The following is a 13,879-nucleotide window of genomic DNA, read 5'->3' as shown; positions in this document are numbered from 1 at the left end:
CTTTCTCCTGGGCCCTTCAGTTTCAAATGCCCAGTTTGCAGGCTAGATTAGTGAAGGTCGGGCATACATGGCAATTGAGGCATAACTGTCACTGAAGGATCCCTTGATCCTTTACTCTTCCTTTTATATCCTTGTGTATTAGTATTGCTCTGATAACCTGTGGGATTAACATTGTTAAGTTGAGATTTGTGTTTTGTGAAAGTGGAGTTGATGGCATTTTGGGAGCAGGGTGGCTCCAGGAGTATAAGGTTGGTTTGCTTGAAGTGTTTGTGTGTTTTGCAGGTTGTGGGTAGTCCACTCACAGGGGAAGTTCTGCCAAATTCTTGGTAGAATTTCTTCTAAGGTGGGCCCCGCATGGCCTCTTAGGGTTTCAGGGTGAAATCCGGGGTTGGTCCTGACAAGTAACATTATATGAGCTCAGTTGGAGCCATCAATCAAGATCTGCAACTCTTAAGATGATTGTTACCTTAGCTTTTTGAAGCATCAATTGTGAAAAATTATTAACAATTGCAATGGATCATGTCCATAGTTGCATTATATATATACAAAACAAATATGTTCGTCATTATGTTTATCATGAAGAGTCATGAACATTCATAGTTCAATTTGAATTTATTGATGAACACGTGGTTCATATTATTGTTTGACACTAAAAACAAATGTCAAAATTATATACTCAAATTTTGAGTCTGGGACAGTGGTCCATATGGGTATAAGCATTTACTCCAATAATAATACAATGGAGGATCATAGCCTCATCAAATTTTATATACTCAAAGCATTGGGCTCGAGTTTTCACAATTAGAAGCTTGTTCTAAAAGTGGAGTGAACAGAGGTTCACATGTACTCATAAAGAGAAGGGACAAAAATCCAGACATAATTGGAGATCAAGAAACAAGAGGTTTCAATCTATTTGATTGTATAACAATCATTGGAGGAATTTTAAGTCCACATGTAATTGGATCAAGAAACATGTAGTTTCGATCTCATTATAAATTGACAATTTTATATCAAACTATCAGATAAGATAAGAAGTGGAGATCAAATTGAAGTCGTCAAACTCATGAAAATACATACCTCTATTATGTTGGAAACATAATTGATATTGTTGATACTAATTCTTGAGTACCATACGCCAAAATAGAGAGAGATTCATATAAAGTTAATAATTGATACATGCATTAATATAACATTATAACAAAATAGTCATAAATTTGTTGTAGTCTAGTTTGTTAGGATATTTTGTTCGCATCCAAAAAGACCTGGGTTCAAGTCCCAGCGATGGAAAATAATTTTTTTATTTTTTCACAAAAGAAACAAAATAGTAAACAAAATAAAGATAGATAGAAAAAATGCCTAAACATAGGCTTAAAATTAATCAATGTCAAGAACATTGGCGCTGATCATGTCGTCAACATGTTTTCCATTGTCTACAAAAAAATCAGAGATGTTGAACTTATTATCTTCACTGACAGATTCTCCACATAATTTTAGTTGAGAGGTAATCTGATGCATAGCAGAATTGAAAATCAGTGACATAGTTGAAGTTCTGAAGGCTCAAATGCGTCCATCAATATAGTGCTCTAGTTAGAAAAATAGGGCACGTTTACTTACTTGGAATGGGAGGGAATGATTATGGGGTAAAAATATTCCTGCGTTTACTAACACATAAAGGAAACAGAATGATTTCGGGTAAAAGAATTCCTGCATTTACTAACACATGAAGGAATCAGAATGGATGTAGGTCACACCTCCTTATCAGGAATAGATTCCTGAATACTCAGGAACTTGATTACGAAAGGGGGAGATGAGTTTAGGAATCAATCCTCCGGAATCAATACTGATTCCTTTATTCTCCCATTCCACTTGTCTCCGATTCATGATTATTTTCCATTCCAAGTAAGTAAACGTGCCAATAGTTTTCTGGTGAGCAAATCGATCAGTCAATGCTTGCCAAAGCTCAAGCGGGTTTTTCACCATAAAGTTCTCATCTTTTAAGTTCTTGTCAATATGATGACGCAAGAAAATCATAGCCTTGGCGTGATATTGCACTGATGACTTATTGTCAATTTTTTATGGCATTTCCAAGGTTGTTAGCCATAAGGTGAATTTCGGCATCAAATAGTTCTTGCCAGAAATTTCAAGAGGATCAAAGTGCAATTTTGTTAGATGCGTCATCTTCTACAAAGAGAAAAGACAAGATATATCAGGATCCATAATTATTAGAACAGTATATTCTATGAAAAATGATAGAAAAATTCATATACGAAACAAAGGTTTCGAAGAGTTCATAAATATGAACAATGGATCCCATAGGGAACACACGAGAAAAACATTCGTGTGATGTCTATAGAACCATAGGTTCTAAGATTACTCGGTCAGAGGACTCGAGTCTTGAGCAATGGAACATGCAGTTCTCATTGTCGTATATGAAATATAAATTTTCAACAATTATATGAACGCATACAAAAAAAATTGATATTCATCTATAGAGAAAAAAAAAAGAAACTCCCAGATCATTTGCCTTGGTATAAGCAACCATGTTGCACCATAAGACTTGCAGATCATCATGGAGTTCAAAGAAGAAGAAAAAAATAAGAGCATATACGTGCTGATAACGTGTTATAAACTAGAGAATAAGAGAGAGATAGAAGAGAGAAACAGAATATAAGAGGAGGTAGAAGTGTGTGTTTCATTCTCATTAGACTCATTTATATAGGGGTAGAGTTTACATAATAAGGACGTAACTAATGAGTATTTACAGTGGACAGCCACATATATATAATATTTACAATACTATTCAGTTAGTCAACATTAGTTTTTGGAAAGATGGTAGTGACCTTTTCAACGAATGACAATAGTTTTCTAAAAAATCACAGTAGTACGTTTTTTGGTTCATCGATAGTAGCTTTTTTTTCTTAAGCAGTAGTTTTTTTGTTCATTAATAGTAACTTTTCAATTAATGACAATAGTTATTTCAACGTAGTGCCATTTTCATAAATAATGAAATTAAAAATGTGGTATCATTTTTGTAAATATTGATATTTCTTATGTGGCACCCTATTAACTACTTTTTTCACCCGACAAGTGTCTGACTTATTGAAAAAATAAAATATCATAATAAAAAATTATAATAAAGGAAAATATCTTATTAAAAATTATAATTTATTTTTCTTATTATACTCTATTGAACACGTACTTAAACTTCATTCTTAATCTCTTCATTCATCGTTAAACCCTACGTTTTCTTTCTTAGTATTTATCATCTTCAATCGTTATAATGTTATGCTAACAAAAAATAAATAAATTTGAGATGCAGAGGAAGCTAAATAGAAAAAGAATTTGAGTTAAACCACACATTGAAAAATGATATTTTTGGGTACCGTAAATGGGTGAACTAAATAAACTTGAAATTAAAAAATATATATATATGTAGGGTGAAGAAAGTAGTTAGTAGGGTGGCAATAGTCACACCCTTCTTATATTTTGGTGGTTCCATGAAGAAATAAAGATTAGGTGGCCTATAGAATAATAAAGTTATTGTGACCTTATGTCACGCCCCTGATTTTTAACATAAATAAAAATCGATATATAATCTCATAATTATACATGCGTGATTGTTCAGCTATCAATGCAAAATACCTGGAAACTTTTTTTCCTTTAAACCAAGTATATACTGATGCCCTGAACCCTTAAAGTTAATATACACTCGCTCCACAGAGTTATATATTACACATGCTTACGAATTAAATTGTCAACAACAAAATAAAACGTAAATGCTCCTCAGAGCTTACTACAACGGAAGTCTTTATAACGGTAAAGTCACAAAATTGACTTCCTACCGTAATGCTACCAGCACGCCACCTCAGGTTCAGCCACGATTACCCTGACCTGCAGGATTAACCCCTACACCGTTTGAATGGTGTACCGAGTTGCCACACAACAAACCCGGTAAGCTTTTGCAAGCCCGTATGAGTAACTCAAAACCACACAACTCACGCCAAAAACGAGGAAAACCTTTCAACTCGTAAAAAGGAACACACACCCTGTTCTCCCAAAACACACATTCTTTTCCCAAAAGAACACAACTCAAATCACCCCGTGACGGAATCATATGAATTAAAACTCTGATAATTAAATATGATACACAAGTCTTCCCCGGACATTTAAAAGAAAGAATCCCTGAAACTCTTTTTTTTAAAACACGTACTCATGAGCATCAGATAGCTCCCCGCTACCCCCCATGATGTACAATGGCAACAGACTAGAGCTCTAACTGATCGTATCCACTCACTCGGTCAAAAGCGTGGAGTCCCGATATATATGCCTGAGGTCACTCCCAGCAACCCCGAATCCTCGGACCTCCCCGGTCGTCAAATCAAAACCTTTCGAAACGGTCACTCAGGACCAAAATTTACTCAACTCACAAAAGGAGATGTCACCCCGTGACCTCTAATCATCAGACCTCTCCGGTCGTCAAATCAAAACATTAAATCAATTCAAATGGAGAAATCACCACTTATGACTCTCAGATCTTCCGACCCCCGGTCGCTAGATCAAAACATTAAGAAACTAACACCAAATCTTGACACTTTTCAAACAATAGGAATTCCCAATTCCTAAAACAACGTTTCCCGAAAAGTCAGGCCTCAAAACAATAGAATGAAACCCATCAATACCTATTGCTTAATTTACCCATCAACCCATAAGAATATACATATTTCACGTAAATATATATATATATATATATATACGTGGTTATTCGCTCAGGAATGCCACTAATACCAACTATAGTTTGCAGTTAACTAAATAACTCTCAAAACAATAATGGTAATTCCGTTCGTAAATGAACGTTGTGAGATTACTCACCTCGAAACTCCAGCTGCGTCTTCAATACAGAACAAAGTAGCCAACCCACAAAATGACCGTCCAATAATACTTCGTCAAGTACTAATTACAATCGGTTTCCACTTAGTAACAATTCACAAATGATTTAAGTCTGAAACCCCTGTTTTGAACTAAAATCCCCAAAATGACGCTAATCGAGGTGAAGCCACATCCGAGACCTCCCAATGTCTCCGGAATACTTCTACGATCGATATGTCCAAAACACAAGTCGATCGGACGCTCGGATCCTAACGGATCGAAGCATCAAACGGTCGGAAACCGTAAAAATCACAATATATTCATACGATCTCCAAAAATTACGTATTATATATTAAAACGCTCGTATCGATGAGTAGATGATATACAATACCAGAAACTAACCATTCCATGGCCGGAAGGCCACCATAACGCCGCCACAGTTGGCGGTGCAACCACCACAACCACCACCGGCCAAAACTCAAAACCACAACAATCAAGCCATCCAGAAATGTTCATCACGAAGAGTAGAGCAACTTTCTATGATACCCCAGAAATTTGTAATTATTTCCTAAGATTTTCTGGAATTAATTTTATGTTTATTGGACGGTTTCGTGGCTCGCGGACGGAGCGGAAGTGTTTCGGATTAATTTTCATTTGGAAAATATGACTTTAGGGGTGACGCAAAGGTTGACTTTTGATATGTTGAGATTCTCTAAAAACTTCCTTCACGAAAGTCGTAGAGCGCGTCGATACGAGTTCGTGGACATGTGGAACGCGAGAATCGGAGTTCGTATGAAGAAGTTATGGCCATTGGAAGAAGTTTCCATTTTGGTATAAATAGAAGTTTCCCAAGTGGGAAATTTACTATTTTCATTTGGTTTCCATTTCCGAAAACTGATATCTCTCTCTCTTCTCTCTCGGCTGCACCTTCAGAAACAAAAATATCTGACTGACCCAACCCGGACCAGGCCTACCCGACCCGGCTTTTCCGGCGAACTACGGCGGTCTCCGGTGACTAAACTTTCCAGATAGGATCGTCTCCTCCGTCTGGTCGTCCCTCTGGTGTCCTCTAGCGCCGATTCTCCTCTATGGCGGCGCTGTAAGGGGAAGCAGTTCAGTGTTATCTGACCCAATCGGTTCTCTGATCTCCGACGTCGGCGAGGCTTCAAGTTGAGCTTGGGGAGCTCAGAGCAGCCTCCTTGATCGATCCTTGGTGGTTGTTTGGATCGATTCACGTAAAACTTGGTTCAACTCAGATTGGATTACTGTTCACGGCTTGTGAGGTAGTTTTCGACCCTTTATGCTTGTTTTCTGACTTCGAGCTAGTTATGAAAGTTCACAAGCATGCTTAGATGAAGAACTTTGATGTTAGGAGTTTTGTGAAATATTGAGTTTTGGCCGGCGGCGGTGCGCCACTGCCTGTGGCGGCGTTCCGGCCATGTAGGGGACTGTTTTTGGTATTATATATGTTCTGAGCGTTTCGATATATAATATGCAAATTTTGGAGTTCGAATGGAGTTTCGATATATGGATTTGTTATCGATCGTATAAGTATTCCGGGGACATTGGGTGGTCTCGGATGTGGTTTCGCCTCATTTGGCTTCACCTTGGGAATTTTGGTTCGATTTAGGGTTTCGAACGTTATTCCTTGTGATTCGTTGACTGAATCATAGCTGTAATTCCTTAGGTACGTGACGAGGTATTCTTTGGACAGCTATTTTGGGTGGTTTGGCTGCTTTGTTCTGTATTGAAGACACAGCGGGAGTTTAGAGGTGAGTAATCTCACGAAGTTCATTCACGAACGGGCTTACTATGTCGTTTTGAGAGTTATTTAGTAACTGCAAACTATAGTTGGTATTAGTAGGCATTCCTGAGCGGATGACTACATATATATATTTACGTGAAATATATATGTTTTGTTTTGGTGGTTTGTGGATTTGTGAAAACAATATGCATGAAATGATGCTTTCAATTGTTTTGGATTGTGGCTTTTGGAAAACAAATGATTGTGGAAATGTTGATTTCGATTTGTTTTGAAAAGCGTTGAGATTTGGGAAAAACGTTGAGATTTGGGTATGAAAACAATATGCATGAATTGATGCTTTTTATTGTTTTCTGTTATGGCATTTTCAGAAAACAATGATTATGGAAATGTTGATTTCGATTGTTTTCAAAAGCATTGAGATTTGTGTAACATTTTGGGTCCAGTGCGACTCCTTTAATGTTTTGCTCTAAGGGACAGTGCGACCTGAGGACTGAAGGTCTATGACCTAGGGCAGAATATCAGGTGATCATGTCTTTGGCCGGACGAGTGGTTACGTTTTCAGTTAGAGCTCTAATCTGTCTGCCATATAGGTAATTCATGGGGTAACGGGAATTGGTTATTGATAACTCATGACATTACGTATTTTTAGGGAACAAGGTGTGAGTTGCTTCCTTATTAATGGTTTTTAACGGGACAAGGTGCAAGTTGTTTTCCTTATTAACGATTTGATAGAAATCAAGGTGTGAGTTGCTTTCTATGGTACGATTATGATACAACTGATAGAATTCAAGGTGTGAGTTGTTTTCTATGTTTTACTGACAGAATTCAAGGTGTGAGTTGTTTTCTATGTTTTACTGATAGAAATCAAGGTGTGAGTTGCTTTCTATGTTATATCGATAGAATTCAAGGTGTAAGTTGTTTTCTATGTTTCGATTTGAAAGGAAATTAAAGTGTCAGTTGTTCTCCTTTATTTCATCTTTTAAGGAATCATAGTGTAAGTTGTTTTCCTTATTTCTGGTTTGAGTTGTGTTAACTGTTTTGAGTTACTCATACGGGCTTGCAAAAGCTTACCGGGTTTGTTGTGTGACAACCCGGTACATTATTCAAACGGTGTAGGGGTTAATCCTGCAGGTTAGGATAATCGTGGTTGAAGCGGAGGTAGCGCCTTGCAGCTTAACGGTAGGAAGCCATTTTTGTGACTTTACCTTTGATAAGGACTTCCGTTGTATAGTTAACTCTGAGCAGCATTTACATTTTATTTTGTTGTTGACAATTTAATTCGTAAGCTTATGTAATATATGACTCTATGGAGCAAGTCAATATTGACATAGTGGGTTCAGGGCATCAATATGTACTTGGGTTAAAAGGGAAAAAGTTTATAGGTATTTTATATTGAGGGCTGAACGTTCCGGCATGTATAATTATGGGATTATATATCGATTTTTATTATTTTAAAAATCAGGGGCGTGACACTTTCATACCTGGAGCTAAGTCTGGTTCGGCCTAGATCGTCCTAGATCAAGCTTGAAAGATCAGCCAATCCCTGCCGTCTGATCAAGCCCCAGATTCGTTGTGCACCGCTGATTTTCAAACATTGATCTTTCACTCCACACACAAAATCGTCCCTAAAGGCGGATATAGGGATGATCAAGAGGAGGAGGAGATAAGGATCGGCCAAGAAGTCGCCGAAAAAGTGAACTTCCGACTGGGTCCCAATCGCGTCGACTGTAGCTGCTCCGATCTCCACTTTCCGGTGGTTTCCGTCGAGCACCAGAGGGAGGACGGCGAGATAACGGCGACCACTTCTGTGTTGGTCTCGTCACCGGCGGACGTCAGGAACGGCCGGAAAACTCGGGTCAGGTCACGTGGAGGCTGAGGAGAGAGAATGGAGAGAAAGGAACCTTCCGGAAATGGATATATGAAATTATTTTCGGAAATTCCTTATTTATACCAAAATGGAAACTTCTTCCAATGGCCATAACTTCTTCATACAAACTCCGATTTTTTCGTTCCATATGTCCATGAACTCGTATTGACGCGCTCTACAACTTTTGTGAAGGGAGTTTTTTAAAAGAATCTCAACGTATCAAAAGTCAACCTTGAAATCCCCCCTAAATCCACACTTTACGAATGAAAATTCATCCAAAACACTTCTACTCCATCCACGAGCCACGAAACCGTCCAATAACCATAAAATTAATTCCGGAAAATCCTCGGAAAATAATTATGAATTCTGGGGTATCACACCTTAAATATCAAAAAATTTGGTCGGTAATTAGCAACTCAATTTTGTAACCAAAAACTTTAGTTTTAAAGTTAGCAATGCGTATAACTAATTCAAATCCTCGTAGCTCTGATTGATGCATGGCTTAGATGGAAGGAAAGGGAAGAAAGAGAAGGGGACGTGGTACTTGATATATATACGTTGTGAAATTTTTTTTTTTTTTTTAACAAACCCAAATAGGGCGACTATCATTCATCTAAAGCCAGAAAGGGCCATTACATATCCTCCCTCTACCATCATGGGGTAGACAAAGAGTTTGTGGTAGTAGCACAGTGATACATAGATTAGGTCCAATCATTTGACGGTTCTATGCTCCAAAATGGAGCTTATAGACTATTGACTACTACATAGTAAATAGGCAGAGCAAACTAGACTCGATGACTCTCACTAAAACCTAGAATCATAGCTGTAAGACCTCAGAAATTCGTTATTAATTTCTAATGCTTTCCCAGAATTAATAAAGTGTTCGTTTGAGCTATTTCGTGGTTCGAGGGTGGGCAGAAAGTATTTCGAACAATTATTCGCTCGGAATGCTTCGTTTTAAGGGTTGACTTTTTATACGTTAGGATTCTATGAAAACTTCCTTCAGGAAAGTTGTAGAGTTTGTCGATAAGAGTTTGAGGACATGTGGAACGCGAGAATCAGAGTTCGTATGAAGAAGTTATGGGTTTCGTAAAAAGTTTCCATTTTGGTTAAATAGGAAAAATCCGAAAATTAATCAAAAAATAGAAAGTTTCCAAAACCGGAAACTTTTTCTCTCTCCTCTCTCCCGAGCCCGCATTGGCCTCCTCCCTTCGCCGGCTTCGTTCTTCCTCCTCAGGCCACCATAGGACGCGATGAAGTGGGTTTTGCTCGCCTTGCTCTCCTCTAGAGATCTGTGGTAACCATCGAGCGTGGGACGAGCTATGGTGGGCGCTGCAAGGCCGAGAGGAAGCCGCGACGGGGACAAAATATTTTTTTGATCTCCCTCCTCTGGCCACCATTGCCGGAGTTTCTTGAGGAGTTTTGTTGCCAGAGGCTAGGGAAGGATTCTCCCAAAGTAACTTGCAATGATTTCACATGTGGAGGACGAATTAGAGGTGGCAAACGGGCGTGCCCGGCCCGACCCATTTTAAGCGGGCCTAGTTGTGCTTTGTGCCGTGCTTGGGCCGACCAATTTATTATCGTGCCGGGCTCGTGCCAGCCCATTTACTTAAACATTAAGCCCGGTCCGGCCTATGGCCCGAGCCCATATAGTGCTGGGCCAATAAACGGGCCGTGCTTGTGCCTACCCCCTATAAAGCACGATTTTAAAATCTTAATTTGAATAAATAAAAAATAATTTTATTTAACTATTTCGAAAATTCAAATAAATTAAGTTCTACAATGTTTTTCTCAATCTTAGCTTTTTAAGATTAGTTTTCTAATAATTTTTTATATTTCACTACAAGAAAGAAAGAAAGAAAGAAAAAAATAACTCAAAATATATTGCTTTTAGTATATTATTGTGAGATTAATCTTTATTAATATAATGACGATTTATATAATGAAGATTTATATAATGAAGATTTAGTATCATATTATTCTTTCCTTCATTCTATAGTTGTATTATTATGAGATTAGTCTTTATTCATAAACATATATTTAATATTTAGAAAAAATACTTTATGTCAAAACAAGGATATAATGTTTTTTTTCTCACTATTTTGACAACATAAAAGAAATAGCATTGGTGGAATTGTCATGAAATTTTAAATAAGGAGGTCTAATATTCAAATCTCATTATTGTGGTTTTTTTATATTTTTAAAAAGGGCAAAATACTGTTTAGTCCCTGAAGTATGCCTTCGTCCTCGTTTCAGTCCCTGCTTTTCTAATTAATCTGAAAAGTCCTGAGGTCACAATTTTGTGTCTAATAGGTCCTCGTCGTTAAGATTCTGTCAAGTTAGACCGTTATGTTGCTGATGTGGCACTCCAAGCCAGACCACCTCAGCATTTGCAGGCCATGCAACCTGTAAATTGTCCAAAATAGCCCTTCTTCTTCTTCACACCCAAACCACCATAACCACCACCAAGCTCTCTCTCCGAGCCCAACCCCTTGCCGCTTTTCTCAACCCCTCGCCGCCTTGTCTGAAACTAAATCAACCAACCTCTCTCCCTCCTCTCTTACTCAAAGAACTCAAACTCGAATTCCCTCTGTTGCTGCACCACCAAAACTTGAACAAGAATAAAGTGTCCGAGAGCAGTTTCACAGTCACCATCACCAAAACCACCTTCTCACCACCACTACTTGCTGCTGCACCACCTTCTACTCCATTTGTCACTACACCCAATCCGACCACCCTTACCCTCCACCATAACCATTCCCAGACCCATTTCTCCAAGCCACTACCTCTCAACTCCTCATTTCTAATCCCCCAGATCCCTACCTTCACCACCACCAAAACTACCACAACCGCCATCGAGCTCAACCAACAATTCCATTGCGATTTATCAACAAATTCCAAGAACTACACCTGCATAATCAATCAAACCAACATATCCAACATATGGGTATTTCCAAGTTCATCAAAAACCAAATTCCACCTCAAATTAACCCCAATTCTTTCTTTGAAACCCAAAATTACCAGAAAATAATCAATCCCAAGCACTGAGATTGGGTTACCTATCCCAATCCTCAGCCTGCTTTAGCAAAATCGCAACCACATGCAGCATCGCCGCCATCACCGTCGGCCTCGTACCCGCCATCACCATCGGAATCTGCAGTCTGGTTCATCTTCCATTTGGATGGAACTGGACCGAAGTCGTGGTCATTGAAGCTCTGCCTCCGTGGCCAAACTCTGATCATGAGATCTGAACCGGAGCTCGATTCTTTGAGAAGCCCAACAGTGTTGGTGAATCGGAGGCCGAGGCCCTCACCGGCCTCACCCTTGACATGAGATCGAGTTCTCAACCACCTCTCCGATCTCCATTGCAGCAGTGACGCCAGGTTTCATCGCCAGCAAGCCGCGCTCCAGATCTGCACCTTGCCTGCCCATCACGATCCAGGAAGGACAGATCGAAATCGATCTGCCCACGCTCAGGATGACCCATCATTCTCCAGCCATGAACCGCGCTTCTGCCGAGAAACCGGACTACAACCCCAAAACAACATCCTCTCCCGAGCCGGAACTCAGCGGCGGGAGCGCCGACGGCGTTTGCCGGGAGAGATCGGACGAACTGAACTGTTTTCCTCTCTCTCTCTCTTCGCACACTTTCTTCTCTATATTTTTTATACTATGCGATAAAGATTAATGTTATAAGAGGAAGAAGAGATTAGGAGGTTGGATTTGATGAAAGGAAGAAGAAGAGCTAGGATGATGAGGCCCGTGTTTGGGTAAAGGAACAAGAGGAAGAAGAGATTGCAGCAAGAACAAAAAAGAAAAGAATTTAAAAAATTAAAAGGGGAGGCTAGGGTTATTTTCGACATTTTAACATCCACCATGCTTACGTGGCGCTGAGTTGGCGTCTACCGATTTGCCACGTCAGCCAGTTAATGAAGCATTTAGACGGTGATGACCTATTAGACACAAAATTGTGACCTCAGAGACTTTTCAGATTAAATTAGAAAAGCAGGGACTGAAACGAGGACGAAGGCATACTTCAGGGACTAAACAGTATTTTGCCCTTTTAAAAACAAAATAAAATTTTGTGTTTGAAACGGGCCGACCAAAATATGTCGTGCTCGGGCGGTGCCGGGCCAGGCTAATGGGCTAATATTCCTCGGCCCAACCCGGCCCGTTATTCTAATGTGCTCGGGTCGTACCGGGACACTAATGGGCTTGGGCCGTGCCGTGCTCGTGCTTAGCGGCCCGTTTGCCACCTCTAGGACGAATCAAAGCTTTGAAGATCTAGGGTTTCAATCGGCCCGATTTGTTCTAAGGTAAAATTCGATCAATTGGCTTATAATTTGACTTCAGTGTAGTTGGAAAAGTTGTAATTCGAGTTGAGATGAAGATCTTTTGTTTAGGAAGTTTGGGCCACTGTGGTGGTGTTTTCAGGCGACTTCCGGCCACCTCAGGGACAATTTCTGTTACTCATTGTGATCTACTCGTCGATACGAGTATTTCGACATATATTTTGTAAATTTTGGAAATCGTATGAGCAAGTTATGAATTTTCAAAGTTTTAGGGTTTTCGGTTTGATCCGTGAGGATTCGGTCGTCCGACCGACTTGTAGTTTTGTTATATTGATCGTATAAGTATTCTGGAGACCTCGGGTGGTCTCGGATAAAGTTTCGCCTCGATTGGCATTACTTTCGAGATTTTAGGGCAAATGGGAGTTCTAACTTTAATCGTTTTTAGATTCGTGTACTAAGCTGTGACGTATATTACTTAGGTGATTGATGGAGCGTATTCGATACATTATCTCTGCTGTAAGAAAAGACGCAGTGGGATTTAGAGGTGAGTAAATCTCAAGTGGTTCATTTACGAACTGAGTTATTTAATTGTCAGAATTGATTGATAATTGTATATTGTTTTTGAAAATAAAGATTGAAATAATATGAACTCAATCGACTACGGTTCATAGGGCTACGGCTCACAGGTAAAAAAAAGAATTTAAGTATAAAATGAATTTCTTGGTTTTAATACGTATGAACTATAGTTGGTATTAGTGGTCATTCCTGCGTGAATATGACTACGTATATATATATATTTACGTGGAATATATATATCTGGATGGTGTGACATTGTGATATGTAGACCTTTGGTGATTTCATTCGTATTATTGAATTGAACTTTTACTTATGCTGGAAATATAGTTGATGACTTATATTGTTGAAAGAGTGTTTTGGAGTTGTGATGTGACATTTGTGAGTCGTGTGGGATTTCTTTAAATGTCTTATTCTGAAGGTTACAATGGTAAACCTGGGTTTTGTTTTGAGGGTCGAATGGTCCGAAGTCCGAAGGTTACAGTGGTAAACCTAGATTTTGTTCTGAGGGCCAAA

This window comes from Rosa chinensis, chromosome 5 (genome assembly GCF_002994745.2).
Source record: "Rosa chinensis cultivar Old Blush chromosome 5, RchiOBHm-V2, whole genome shotgun sequence".
Taxonomy (NCBI): Eukaryota; Viridiplantae; Streptophyta; class Magnoliopsida; order Rosales; family Rosaceae; genus Rosa; species Rosa chinensis.
Note: the sequence above shows the minus strand (reverse complement) of the source record.